Genomic DNA, 12583 nt, shown 5'->3' with positions numbered 1-12583 from the left:
GAATTTTTAGTTAAGAGAATTTTAGATTCGAGAAGAGTGAGAAGAAAGTTGCAGTATCTTATTGATTGGGAAGGCTTTGGACCGGAGGAGTGCACTTGGGAAGAAGCAAGAGATGTGCATGCTCCTCGTTTGGTAGAAAAATTTCATAAGAAATTTCCTTTTAAAAGTGGCCCAGGCACTGGGCTTTAGGAGGGGGGGTACTGTCAGGTTGACACATTATTACTTACATTGGGTCAGGTGTTACATTGGGTCAGGTGTTAGGTCAGGGGTTACATACATTGACATATTCTCACATACATTGGGTCCGGTGTGGCACATATGTAGTAAGGAAATGTTTTTGTGTGTATTAGGTCAGGGGTTACATACATTGACATATTCTCACATACATTGGGTTAGGTGTGGCACATATATAGTAAGGAAAGGTTTTGGTGTGTTATGATTGGTTTTATTTGTGATACAGACAATTTAGCCTTAACCTTAATTGCAGCCTTTGGAAAAGGCCCCAAGCCAAGATGGAAGTGCTCAGCCTAAGTTTTGATTGGCTGGTGATTGTTTATAGGAAGGACAGTGAACATTCTAAACTGCCTTTCATCGTCGAAGGCCAGCTGAGAGGACGTGTGAAATGCTGCTCCTGCTTAACTTGATCAGGGGTTTCAAGTTTCAAGCGGTCGAGCGGCTTCTTTGAGTAATAAACTGGAAAAGAGTTTGGATTTCGTTTTGGACACAGGACAGGAGTGAGAAAATTCCATTTTCAGTGAGAAGAACTTTTCTAAGACTCATTCAAGAGATAAGTGTTTTCTAGTAATTTCTAAGTGGAAGAAAACTTAAATACAGAACTATCTTAGTCTTATGTAATTGAAAAGGTTCACGAGCGTGAGCAAATTCATCTTATAGACGCAAAACTGTAATACGCGCGCATGTTTTCTTAAGCTACGTGACTCTTCAGAGCTAGCGCGTGTTTGAGCCGTTAAATTAAGCAACAGCACGTGTGCAAGTGTTTTCTACGTGAATCAACGGCGCGTGTGCGTGTGTTTGCTACGGGAACTAATCGCGCTTGTGCAAGAATACTGCTACGTAGATCAACAGCGCGAGTACGTGTGTTAGCCAAGGAATTCCACTGCGCGAGTACGTGTTTTCTGCTACGTGGAACTATAGCGCGTGTATGTGTTTACTGCTACATGGAACAATTGCGCGTGTGCGTGTTTTATGCTATGTGGAATTTAAGCGCGTGTGCGTGTTTTTTGCTACGTGGAATTTTAGCGCGCAAGCGTGTATTTTACTACGTGAATTCCCTTCGCAAGTTTCAAGCTCATCATCATTAAGAGACTAATCTTATCATGCAGAAAATTTACCAGATTGGATTTTGTTGGAACTTCCCTTACTTCATCGTAAACTTAAAAAGTTTGTAAAGTTAAAAGAAGTTTAAGAAGTTACAGGAAAAGTCTGCTAAAGCATTCAAGGACCTATCTAAGAAGGCTGAAGGATCATTAAGTTTTCCTGGCAACTAGTAAGGAAGTCTTAACTACTAAATCACTTCTCGGGGCATTTTCAGGAGAAGTATCAGGTATGGTCTTTTAAACTATTTAGTAAAGGATATAGTTTATAAGGTCAGTGACTCAATGAGTAATTGTGGTGTTGTATATGCTTATGTCTCAACTACAGGTGAAGAACCAGCTAGTCAATAGCATCCAGCCTGGTGTTTGTTATTTTATCCACTTTCCCCCTTTCCCCTTGAAGTGTGGTAAACTGAGCTGAAAAACAATCTGGAGCTCTGAGTGCTACATTTTAGGTGGATTGTCCGGGGGTTCAGCAGCTTCCGCAGACGTAAGATCACAATCTCAGCCTGACACACTATAAATGTGATGTACATTTCATACAAGAATGGATCGTCATATGTATCCTTAAGATCAGTGTATATAGGCCCATATTACCATATTACTGTGAATGCAAGCAGACGTCCATGATCAAATGATAATGATGTGTAGCACTTATAGCACTTACGCTTAAGCACTTTATATAGAAAAAATATACACCCAATATCACCCAACCTGTGTTGGTACTCATTTATCGACCTGAGAAGGATGAAAGGCATTTAAGAACACAATAAATCAGTGACTCGCCCCCTGAAGTGTGCCTGAAATAAGTCTTTAATGAGTCTTGCAATTATTGTATAGAATTCCAGATAGACACATCATTTGGTATTCCTATTGTTTCTTAATTAGGGTCAGTGCTAAAAGTGTTAGACTTGTGGCACTCCTGTTCATATTTTTCTTCTTTTTTAAGGTGGCTGAATAAGAAAGCCAGCCACTCCAGAAGTAAAGAGCCACATGGTGTCGCAAGGGCGACCAGAGAGTTCGCAAGGGAGACCTCAGAGGTCACAGTTGCGACCTCTGGCGACCCCTAAATGACGTCCCTGAACACAGGTTGTTCAGCCAGACCTCATCAGTGTTCACAATGATCTTTATGCCAAGAATCCAGGTTGGAGCAAATATAAAGTGATTACAAATCACCAGATGGGATTTGCTACAGACAATTAACACAACTATAAAAGGATTTAATGCAATCAGAGAAGAACTGAGAGCTGTAAGACTAATGGCTCTCCAGAATAGATATGTCCTGGATATGATTACACCCATGGATGGAGGTGTTTATGCCAAAATTGGAGAATCATGTTTCACATTTATACCTTCTCACAATGACGCGAATGGAACATTGACAGAAGCCATAAACATGCTGAAGAAACTCCATGGCCAGATGATAGAAGAAGTAGAAGACATTGCTGAAGACAGCTGGTTTGGAAATCTTTTCTCATGGGTTCCACAATGGATAGCAGTTATGTTCAAATTTCCTGGAGCCTTGCTATGTTAGAGATGCTTGGATTTTGTGTAATAAAGATAATAATCTCAGAGCGTAAGAAGACAACAAAGAAAGCCATAGGGATGAAGATCATGATCGATGTTGAACCAGGATGGAAGCCTAAAGACTTGACTGATGAAGAGACTTTGTGAAGTCTAGCATCCATGCACGTGAGGGAACGAAGTTCCTGTATCCAAAAGACCACAGAATATATGTGGGAAGATGGATCTACTGCAGTCCAACTGGACAGTGCACACTCATGACATGGAACAAAGATGAGCATGTGAAGTTAGCTGGATGTTTGAAGGGATTCATAAAAATATGGATCCCTAAGAGGCACTTCTTTAGACCAGGATGTCTAGGAATAGAAGACGATGTGAGACTGGTTGATAAATCGCCCAGAGGGGGGAGTGTAGAGGAGGAGCCAAGTCCCCTTAATCCACCTACCCCGCCTACATTACCTGTGAAGTATGAACCAAAGTATGTGACGTATACTACACCAATCAGAAAGCAGGAAGAAGAGCAACAACTCTGTGCAGTACCCATAAAAATACCTATACCTAAGAGAATATGGGAAGTAAAGTATCCATTAAAGAAGCCATACCTACATCCAATATAATACGATGGCCATTTGAATGGGATTCCGGATGAAACAAAGAAACTGAATGACCAGTATGAATGGTGAAGTCATACAAAACTGAATCGACTCCATATAGAAGATAATCAGACCTGAGAGGCAGACTATTTATGAAGAACAAGGAAGTACCAAGGATAAGTGACATCTTGGGATCAAGATAAAGAGCCTTATGCCATAAGCATAATAAAGATATGTAGCTAGTTTAAACATGTACAGATGCGTGAAACGCAAGCAGCAAAGCAATCATGAAGCTAGCCAAACGCATATAGTAAATAGATTGCCGCAAGCGGCAACATATACATACCTACCTCATAGATACATATGGATTGACCAATGAATGAATGTTCAACTACGTATATAGCAGTCTTGAGCAATGAGGAAGACCTCAATTCAGTGTCGCAGTTACAAAAAGCAATTGAATTAAACAGGATATATTTCACCTAAAGAGAAGGATGAGCCAAAGAGCCAAGGTCTTATCAGAACTAAAATTGGCTGACATTAGATACAATTAATGTGAAATAACATAAGCTCCTGTTCAAGAAGGTCAAGTGAAAACAAAATACATCAGAGGACTATTGGGGAATAAAATCAAATACAAGAAAAGGCTCAATTCATGGTGTCCAGTCACGTGATGGAAGAAAGTTAGACGCATGAAGAGATACTGTCTGGCACGAAGGCCAGACAGTACCCATAATCCTTAAAAAATCCCAGAGAACAGTACGGACTCAAGGCCAACTTCAAACACTAATTGACACTACAACATTGAGGTGATGATTGAGTGTTCTTTTAATTGGTGGGAAGCTAGTATTGAGACAAGCTCACCTGCACCTGGTTGTTCAGTCTGCATGCTGCTCACGTAGGTGGAAAGTTATTGACGGGGGTTAGTAGTCAGACAATTATAGAGGATCACGTAGTTGGGGTCCTATAGTTTATGTAGCCAATAGGACCTCGTGCATTTAGTGACGTTCATAGTGGCCATTTTGAAGGGAGGGCTTAGTTGCCCCACCTGATATGTTGTATCCAATTAATTCTCTTTGTTACTCTCTACAGATATAAAACCTATGCTTAGTTATTCCTTTAGAGCCAATCCCGCTTCCAGATAGGTTTTAGAAGTTTTCCACATATGATGACGTTGGTAATGACGCAGGTCAGTACGTCAGCTATGACCGATTTAGGGTTTAATAACCCAGCTTTTTATGAAATGATTTAGAGATGAGTATCGAGCGATTGCTGATGTTCGTTGTACTCCTGGTTTTTCTTACGTATATGAAAACAGACACACTTTTTGCCAAGCTATTTGTGTCACCTGAATTATTGATGTTTGATTAAAATCTGCATCCCCATCCATCTCAAGGCTATTGCTTCTCATCTAAAAAGGCTGGAAGTCTCCAGTTCACCGCTACTCGGTCTGGTGCTATTAGTCCGGATCACGAGTAGCGGTACCGCAGTAATTTCCCATTCCCCATTGGCTTCATTGGACCCAATGGGGTTGAGGGGTGCTATTACCACCAGTGGTAATTGTGCTGAAAACAACCAAAAAGAGGCAGTAAGGAGACATTTTTACCTCCAACAAAAAGCAGACCTAACTAGATAAATTGGGTAGTTTCTTGAAAGGAGAGAATATTATGATGCAGAGGAATGGCGGGACCTAATTTTGCGTGGAGAACATTTTTCCATAACCTTCAGTTTGATAACATTTTCCACAGAGTGACAGCTTGAATTGAGGTTGTAGGTTAACATAATGAAATAGACATTTTAGTGTTTTAGTGTTTTAGCATAGCATTGTTGTATACTGGAATGATAGATGTGCAGTATTTTAACATAAACTGGAATGTATAGTTTTTTTTACTTTTGAAACAAAGTGGAAAATATATGTAGATGACGATGAAGATGATGGATTTTATGTGTGATGTCTTTTATCTGTAGTGTATTGATGGATTTTATATCTGATGTCTTGACAAAGTTTTGTAACAAACCAAATTTCTTAATAATAAAATAAATAAATAAATACATGGTAGCATAACAGTTACATGTGCAGCCGGTTTGCACTTTCAGAAAAGGATGCCCTCAGTGGTTCCCCGCGTCAGCTGTTCAACGCATGCCTGCTGAGAGGCAACAGGAAGCAGAAACTCAGGCACTCGCACTTAGCTAACCAAAGTAGGCTAATCCAGCTCCAGCTTCCCTCCAAACTGGTCTTCCTAAAGCTTCGGGATCACAACAGGATTCAGGGTTCATCTCAAGCAGTAATAATGCACCTAAAATGCTTACATTTATCCAAAGACTTCTTGGGATGCAAGTGTTCACGGTGTTCCCAGACGCAAGGACACTCTGATGACTTTGGATGTAGTGAGTCGATGAGGCTTCCCCCGCAGGCCACCAATGAGGAAGACCTCTGGTTCCTTTCTTCCTAATTGTGGGTTGGGAGAATATTTTTAGGGATAATTGATAAAAGTGCCCTTTTCATTTAATTCTCTCCATAGCAACTGATCAATCCGTTGTGCCAACCAAAGACGTTATGAAGGGGCAGAAAGTTCAAATGTCCTTGCATGGAGCTCGAGCCGCACAGGAAGACACCACTGCAGAAAAGCAAATCAAGAAACCTCCACACAAAACCATAACTGCATGCTACAATGTACAATCATCAGGGAATCCAATGGGACTCCAAAATGGGCAATAACTGAAGGGTCTGCATGAGTCCTGTGGACCCTACCTGACAAAGCATGCTTATCGCATGCAACAACTTGTATTCCAGAAGGAAATAATCAAACACTCTACATTAGGCCCAGCCACACATTAATTTGCATGAATTAATTAATGCAATAGGCAAAAGCGTTGCCCACATCACTAAATCAGTTACAGAAAGCAACACAAATGCATGTATTTGCTGTCACGAAATTGTTGTTTCTCTGGTGCCTCGGTCACTTGTATTAAGAACTTGTCAGCAATGTCTAAGAGGATACATTCTGTTTCTGTCTCAAAGGTAGAAGAGTCCTCTTCCACGGATGAGTTTAATACTTCAAGCAGGTTTCACCAAATGTGTTGCCAGGTGGTGACGATGAAGACCATACCGCTTCCAGAGGAAACGTAAGAATTTGAGACATCCGTCACAATTTAGACTAGTACACTAGTCCCCCGAAGAAAAAGAAGAAAAAGGTCACCTTCATTTCCCTCCTCTAAATGGAGGTTCCTCGTGTAATGTTTGGTCAGTATTGCAGAGTTTTGAAAAGCCTTTATTGCAAATGTTAGATATTTTAAATTCATATCTGCAGAACATTTCATTTGAGTGGTGTTAAAGCAACAGACTTGTTTCCTGCAACTTGGTTAATCATGATGGCTGAACATTAGGTACTGGTCATATGCACACTCTGACACCCATCCCCTCATCTTTTAAAAGTATGCTTTCAAATCCAATGAGTCTTTCTTCATTTGGAAGAGAAGACATTATCCTTGGACCCCAATAGAGTGAAAGTTGTTGCTACCATTTTACCCTCTCATTCAATTTGTACACTTTAATGTTAGGGTGAGTGATATGAAAATGTGTATTATGTTCATCCCAAAATGCTATTTGAGTTCAGCGAAACAACCAGAAACATTAACTGCTGCTATTTGCCCCTTCTCTGTTGTCGTAGGGGTATTTAGAAAGAGCACAATCCTTGTAATCTGGAATGTCCATCTTGGATAACCTTCCATCACAAAATAAGTTCAATTAGTATTGTAGCTTTTTATAATGTGCTTTGCTCAGTAAAACACGCGTAACATTGCTGTTTTGAATAAAATACATCCTGGAAGTGATCATTAGACATTAAAATTGTGAATTGTACAAGAACAATTAAATAATGGCCCTTTTTAATAGCTTGTTTTGCAAAAAATACTCATCAAGTTGCATCTCAAAATGTCTTTCCTTCTTGAAACGGGCCGCACTCAGACGAAAACCAATGATCTGTTTCTTCTGTGAACACGAAGCAATGTTTAATTGTGCATGATGGCCACTGAGTGGTTGATAGTGCTGCTGATGTCACACATTTGTTACAGTTTTACACACACTCAAATATTTAAGAAATAATTGAAAATAACGAATGCAATTGTAAAGCTCACACCCTGGTCCTCTCGTCCCTTACATGGTCTGTCAGAACCTCCAGGATCAATGCAGAGCCTATCCGCCTCTACCTCACTTTCACCCTTTTGGAAAATGTCCCTCAATGAGTCAAATTCCTGAAGGAAACACACAATGACAATGCATGTCTCCAAATATCAGACCGGTCCCCCTCTTGGGAAATGCACGTGTTGCTCTCATTCTAGTTTTAACTATAAAAAACAAAACAGCCCCTTGATATGATATGATATGATATGATATTTGTAACGCGCCTATACACAAGTGTTTCAAGGCGCGACGAGGCAGGGAGGGAGGGAAACAAGGGGAAGACAGACAAACGATCCTACTAGGCCAGGTGTCATTCAGATCGCGCAAGTGCAGAGGTAAGGGGAAAAGGAGAAAGTGCAGGGGGAGGAGGTGGGGGGGAAGTGCGGTACAAGGTAAGTAGCGTAAAAATAAATAAATAATAAATAATAAATAAAAGGGCCAGCTGGTGGCAAGTGCGAGGTAAGTGCAGAGCAAGTGCTGGGAAGGGGGCTGTAGGGATGCAGTGACAGTCCCACAGTGCAGGGGGAGCCAGGGAGGCAGTGCAAGTGGAGAGTGGCTGGGACCTGGACCGAGGTCGCTGAGAGTGGCTCAGACGCAGGTTTAGTGCAGAATTCAGTGGGGAGTTAAGCAGGTTTAGCAGGGGAGAGGGAGAGAGAAGGCAGAAGCGAAGAGGAAGGTTTTGAGGTGCTTCCGGAACCGGAGATGGTTCTCCTCAAGTTTCAGGGAGGCAGGAAGGCTGTTCCAGAGGGAGGCCCCTGCTGCGGAGAGAGATCTACCCCCAGCTCGTTGCTTCGAGAAGCGGCTGACCATGAGGGAGTTGGAGAAGGATGAGCGAAGGGCTCGTGAAGGAAGATATTTAGGAAGAGAGAGTTGAAGGTATTTAGGCCCCAGGCCCCAGAAGGCCTTGTGGACAATGCAGAGGGTTTTGAACTTAATCCTCGCAGCCACTGGGAGCCAGTGAAGAGATTTCAGTCCTGGAGAGATACGGTCCCTGGGCTTGAGGCCAAGGACAAGTCTCGCAGTTCTGTTCTGGATAAGTTGCAGAGGGCGGAGAGTGGAGGCAGGCAGATTAAGATAGAGGCTGTTACAGTAGTCCAGCCTTGAGAGAACCAGGGCTCGGGAGACAGTGAGCTTCTGGGGGAAGGAGAGGAAGGGAAGAATACCTCTGAGGAGGTGCAGCTGGTAGTGTGACTTCTTAGAGACGTCAGATATATGAGGAGAGAAGGAGAGTGTGGAGTCGAAGATGACCCCAAGGTTTTTAGCCTTGCAGGTAGGGGCAGGAAGGGGGCCAAGGGAGGCCGGCCAGAGAGCTGCAGGGAAGGAGGGAGTGGGTGTGCCGATGAGTAGAATCTCAGTCTTACTGGCGTTAAGGCAGAGGTCATTGGCGGCACACCATTCCTGGATAGCAGACAGATAAGATATCTGTTTTTCTTTTGTCACACCACTGTGAGCAATGGCTGAGGTGGCTCTAGCAAACGTGCACTTGACAACAGAAATCTGTCCCACAGAGGGATAGAGATGCACAGCGCGAGAAAGGGTGAAACTGAGAGAGAAAGAGAGGCAGAGAGGGATCTAGATCTCCATATGATACCAGGTTCAGATTTTTTTAGATTATGCCAAAACACAAATGTATGCTTCACATGTCAAGTTTTCGGTTTTGCTAAGTTTGACACAGGCTTTATTTCTAGGCTGTGCATTTTTAAAGTGTATCTGCTGAAAGGTTACTTTTACATATGTTCATTAAAAAATGGCAGCAGAAATGTTCCTACAACATGATTTATACTTTTGTATTTCAAAAAAGAAAAATATGACTTTCTGTTTTGTTTACAAAGGTGAAAGGCTAAGAAAAAGTAGACATGATAAAAACATGATAACAACGATCGAGGACATATGTGTGTATTTTGTACATTATGGCCACAGTCACAATCTTTGTTTGGAGAAACGTAATTTACAATTCACTCATTACGAGTTTGCAGGTACTCTGGCGGTATTGGAATGCTATTACCAGCTGTTGGTCTGCCAGAATTACCAACAAATTCCAAGTGCAGTTAAGAGTGGTAAATCACCATTCCATGGAGTGGCATAGGACTATCTGCTGGGATTTTGCTGCTATTACTGGCATTGGTATTACCATGCCCGTAATACAGGCAGCTCTTTGCCGGTAGGGGTCAGATTTACGTCTAGCTCTTAGATGGAGGCAAATCCTTCACCCATAGTGGCAAAGTTTTAGTTGGCAAGTCCATTAAAAGTGCCAGTAATCAAGAAAGAAACAAATGTGGATGAATGGTTGTTGGATGTTCAAACCTTGTTTAACTATGAAAAAGTTATGCTGTTGAAACAAGGAAGGGAGGGTTATTACTCTCGAATTTGGGGGCCTTTTAATGAATTGTACAGTTAAAAGTCATGTGCTATGTGTGTCATCGTCTGTTTACATTAATTAGGGGGATAGTTTAATGGATATATGGAGTCGTCAGTTGTGCCTATCAATGTTGTCTTGCTTGTTGTATGTCAAAGATCTATACATTGGTTGCAAAATAGTGCGTTGTGATTGCTATTAGTTTCTCTATTTGATGAATTTAAGAATAGTACTGTATGATTATTGATGGAGTTTACAATCTAGATGTAATGTTACGATCTTGAGATTGTGTAGATGTCCTGTTCTTTGTATGTTCATTTTAAAACAACAAATAAAATGGTTTAAAAAAAAGTGTCAGTAATCTTATTACTGGCCCTTTTAGCATGTACCGGCCAACTCGTAATGTCTGATTTAACTTTTTTGCCTCCCTCCCCCGATCAAAAGTACTACCACGAATTACAGCATTGCCATCGTCCACAGTGTGGGTGTCATCCAAAGGTAAGGTCATGCTTTATCTCATAGCTGGGTTGTGAAGTATGGAACATAAAGAGACAATATGGGACACAATATGCCTGTACATACAGATGATCACCCCCTCCTCCATGCAAGCAAAGGATCTTCTGTTGAGCAATCCGAAGGTATGCTGTATGGTGTTTATTGTGTGGATGTTTGCCCAATTGTTCCATGACTCAGTAGCACTGTTTGGATGCAGAATAGGACTCATCAGCCAGGATAATAGGGATGTGTTCTATCTCCTGGATGTGAAACCACACAGGAATATGAGCGCAATTACAACAGGTCATGCTGATAGCAATCAAATCAGACTACCAGCAGTTACCCTCAAAATCATGAGTGCCCGCAGAAACCTTTTTGAATTTTTGAAATCAGTATAAAAACCCATATGGTTGGTGTTACTTGAACAAAAACAGTACAACCCGTTTCTTGTACAGTTTTCTTTGTAAGCTGTACAGTTGGAGGTATGGTGTTCTTTGTATACACATAGAAAAACATGTATGTTTACAGTTCCAACAAAGTGATCCACTTATATACAGAATACTGGCTCACAGGAACTGTATGCAGCAGCTTCTTCATGAAGTGTTGTGATACCAGACCTTAACGGAACACTCCCGTGCACCAACACAAGCATTTCCGTGTTTCTGCAGTAGTATACATCATCACACTCTTACTCACCAAGCAACAAGCTTCTATCGTGCATCAAATTACTCATGACATCAGAGAGCCTACTGCTCACATTATGAAATCATCATGGATGGATCTTAGACAGTTCACATCACAAGGTGTCATGATGAGATCAGCCATGCTGGTAATTTGACCATTGGTGGAGTGTAAGAGACTTTAGAGTAAAGGATAATGGCCTAAAATAAAATGAATACAGAAAGTCTAAAAGAGCAAAAGAGGCACTGTGCAAAAGAGTTTGTTTTGTGTGGGAGACTTCTGTCTCTTGATTGCTACAATGATGAAAAGGGTGCCCTGTAAACGCAAGGTGCAAATAAAACCACATGCGGCAAGAAAATGTTTCAACGTAGTAAAAGCGAATTTCAGACTGCAAACATTTGAGGCCTTTTAATTGAAACTAATGACTTGCTGGTTGATGGGTATCCCATTGTTCAAACGCACAACATTAATTCAAAGTAATTTATTTCGATGGCATTGATTTGAATTTTGTATATATAGTGATGGTTTAAGGGGAAAAAAGGGGATGGAAAGGGGTTTGAGGTAAAGAAGTAGAGAAAGGGAAGGGGGAATTGGGGGAGAAGAACCCCACAAATAAAATACAAAAATTGCAGTAGAATTTCAAAGTTATGCGCCTGTGAACTAAATTACCACAAAATAATTAATTTCAGGAACATAGAACTGGTTGATAAACATGCAGAGAACTGAGATTATTCAAACACAATAATTGTACATATAAAAGTACCAGAATGCCTGCGTTCATGCTTTAAAGACTCAAAGGCAATTAGTGAATTTCTTCAATTATCACCTGATCAGTATGTTAGGACATGCAGAAAAACACACGAGGAAGTCAGAACTGTGCCCTATTTAAAAAGCGTGTTTTATCACCAAAAGAATTCAGCAGGCTGCAGAACACCTCTTAGAGAACATAACACAGATGTAAGAAAACCGGGATTTCATCAGATTAATGTCCTGGATGCCAATCACAGAAAAAATTTATTGCACAGATTTTTTTCCAATGACTGTATGTGATATCTATCTTGTTTGACTAAGATAGTGTTAAATATAATAATGAAGCAGCAGTTGAAGTTCCATTTTATTCTGCCTTCCCTGTACTTCACCCTGATTAACACTATCTATATAGCATTTAACTCAAAATGAAACACTGCAGAACGTACTGCTGGATGTAGCTTGCTAACTTGGACTGACTGAAAATTCACTTTCCCCAAAGCCCAACCACATTCAGGAATTCAGAATGCACAACACGAGGCTGCACAAGCGCTGCTCTATTGTGCTGAAACATGTTTTACACATTAAAGCCTCAGAAAGCACTGCCAGATGTCTAGCTGATGTGAAATACAAAGGGACTTGGATCATCATAATGTCCATTAGTCGAGCT

The sequence above is a fragment of the Ambystoma mexicanum genome, chromosome 4q (genome assembly GCF_040938575.1).
Source record: "Ambystoma mexicanum isolate Mex_15411 chromosome 4q, UKY_AmexF1_1, whole genome shotgun sequence".
Taxonomy (NCBI): domain Eukaryota; kingdom Metazoa; phylum Chordata; class Amphibia; order Caudata; family Ambystomatidae; genus Ambystoma; species Ambystoma mexicanum.
This window is presented reverse-complemented; position numbering follows the sequence as displayed.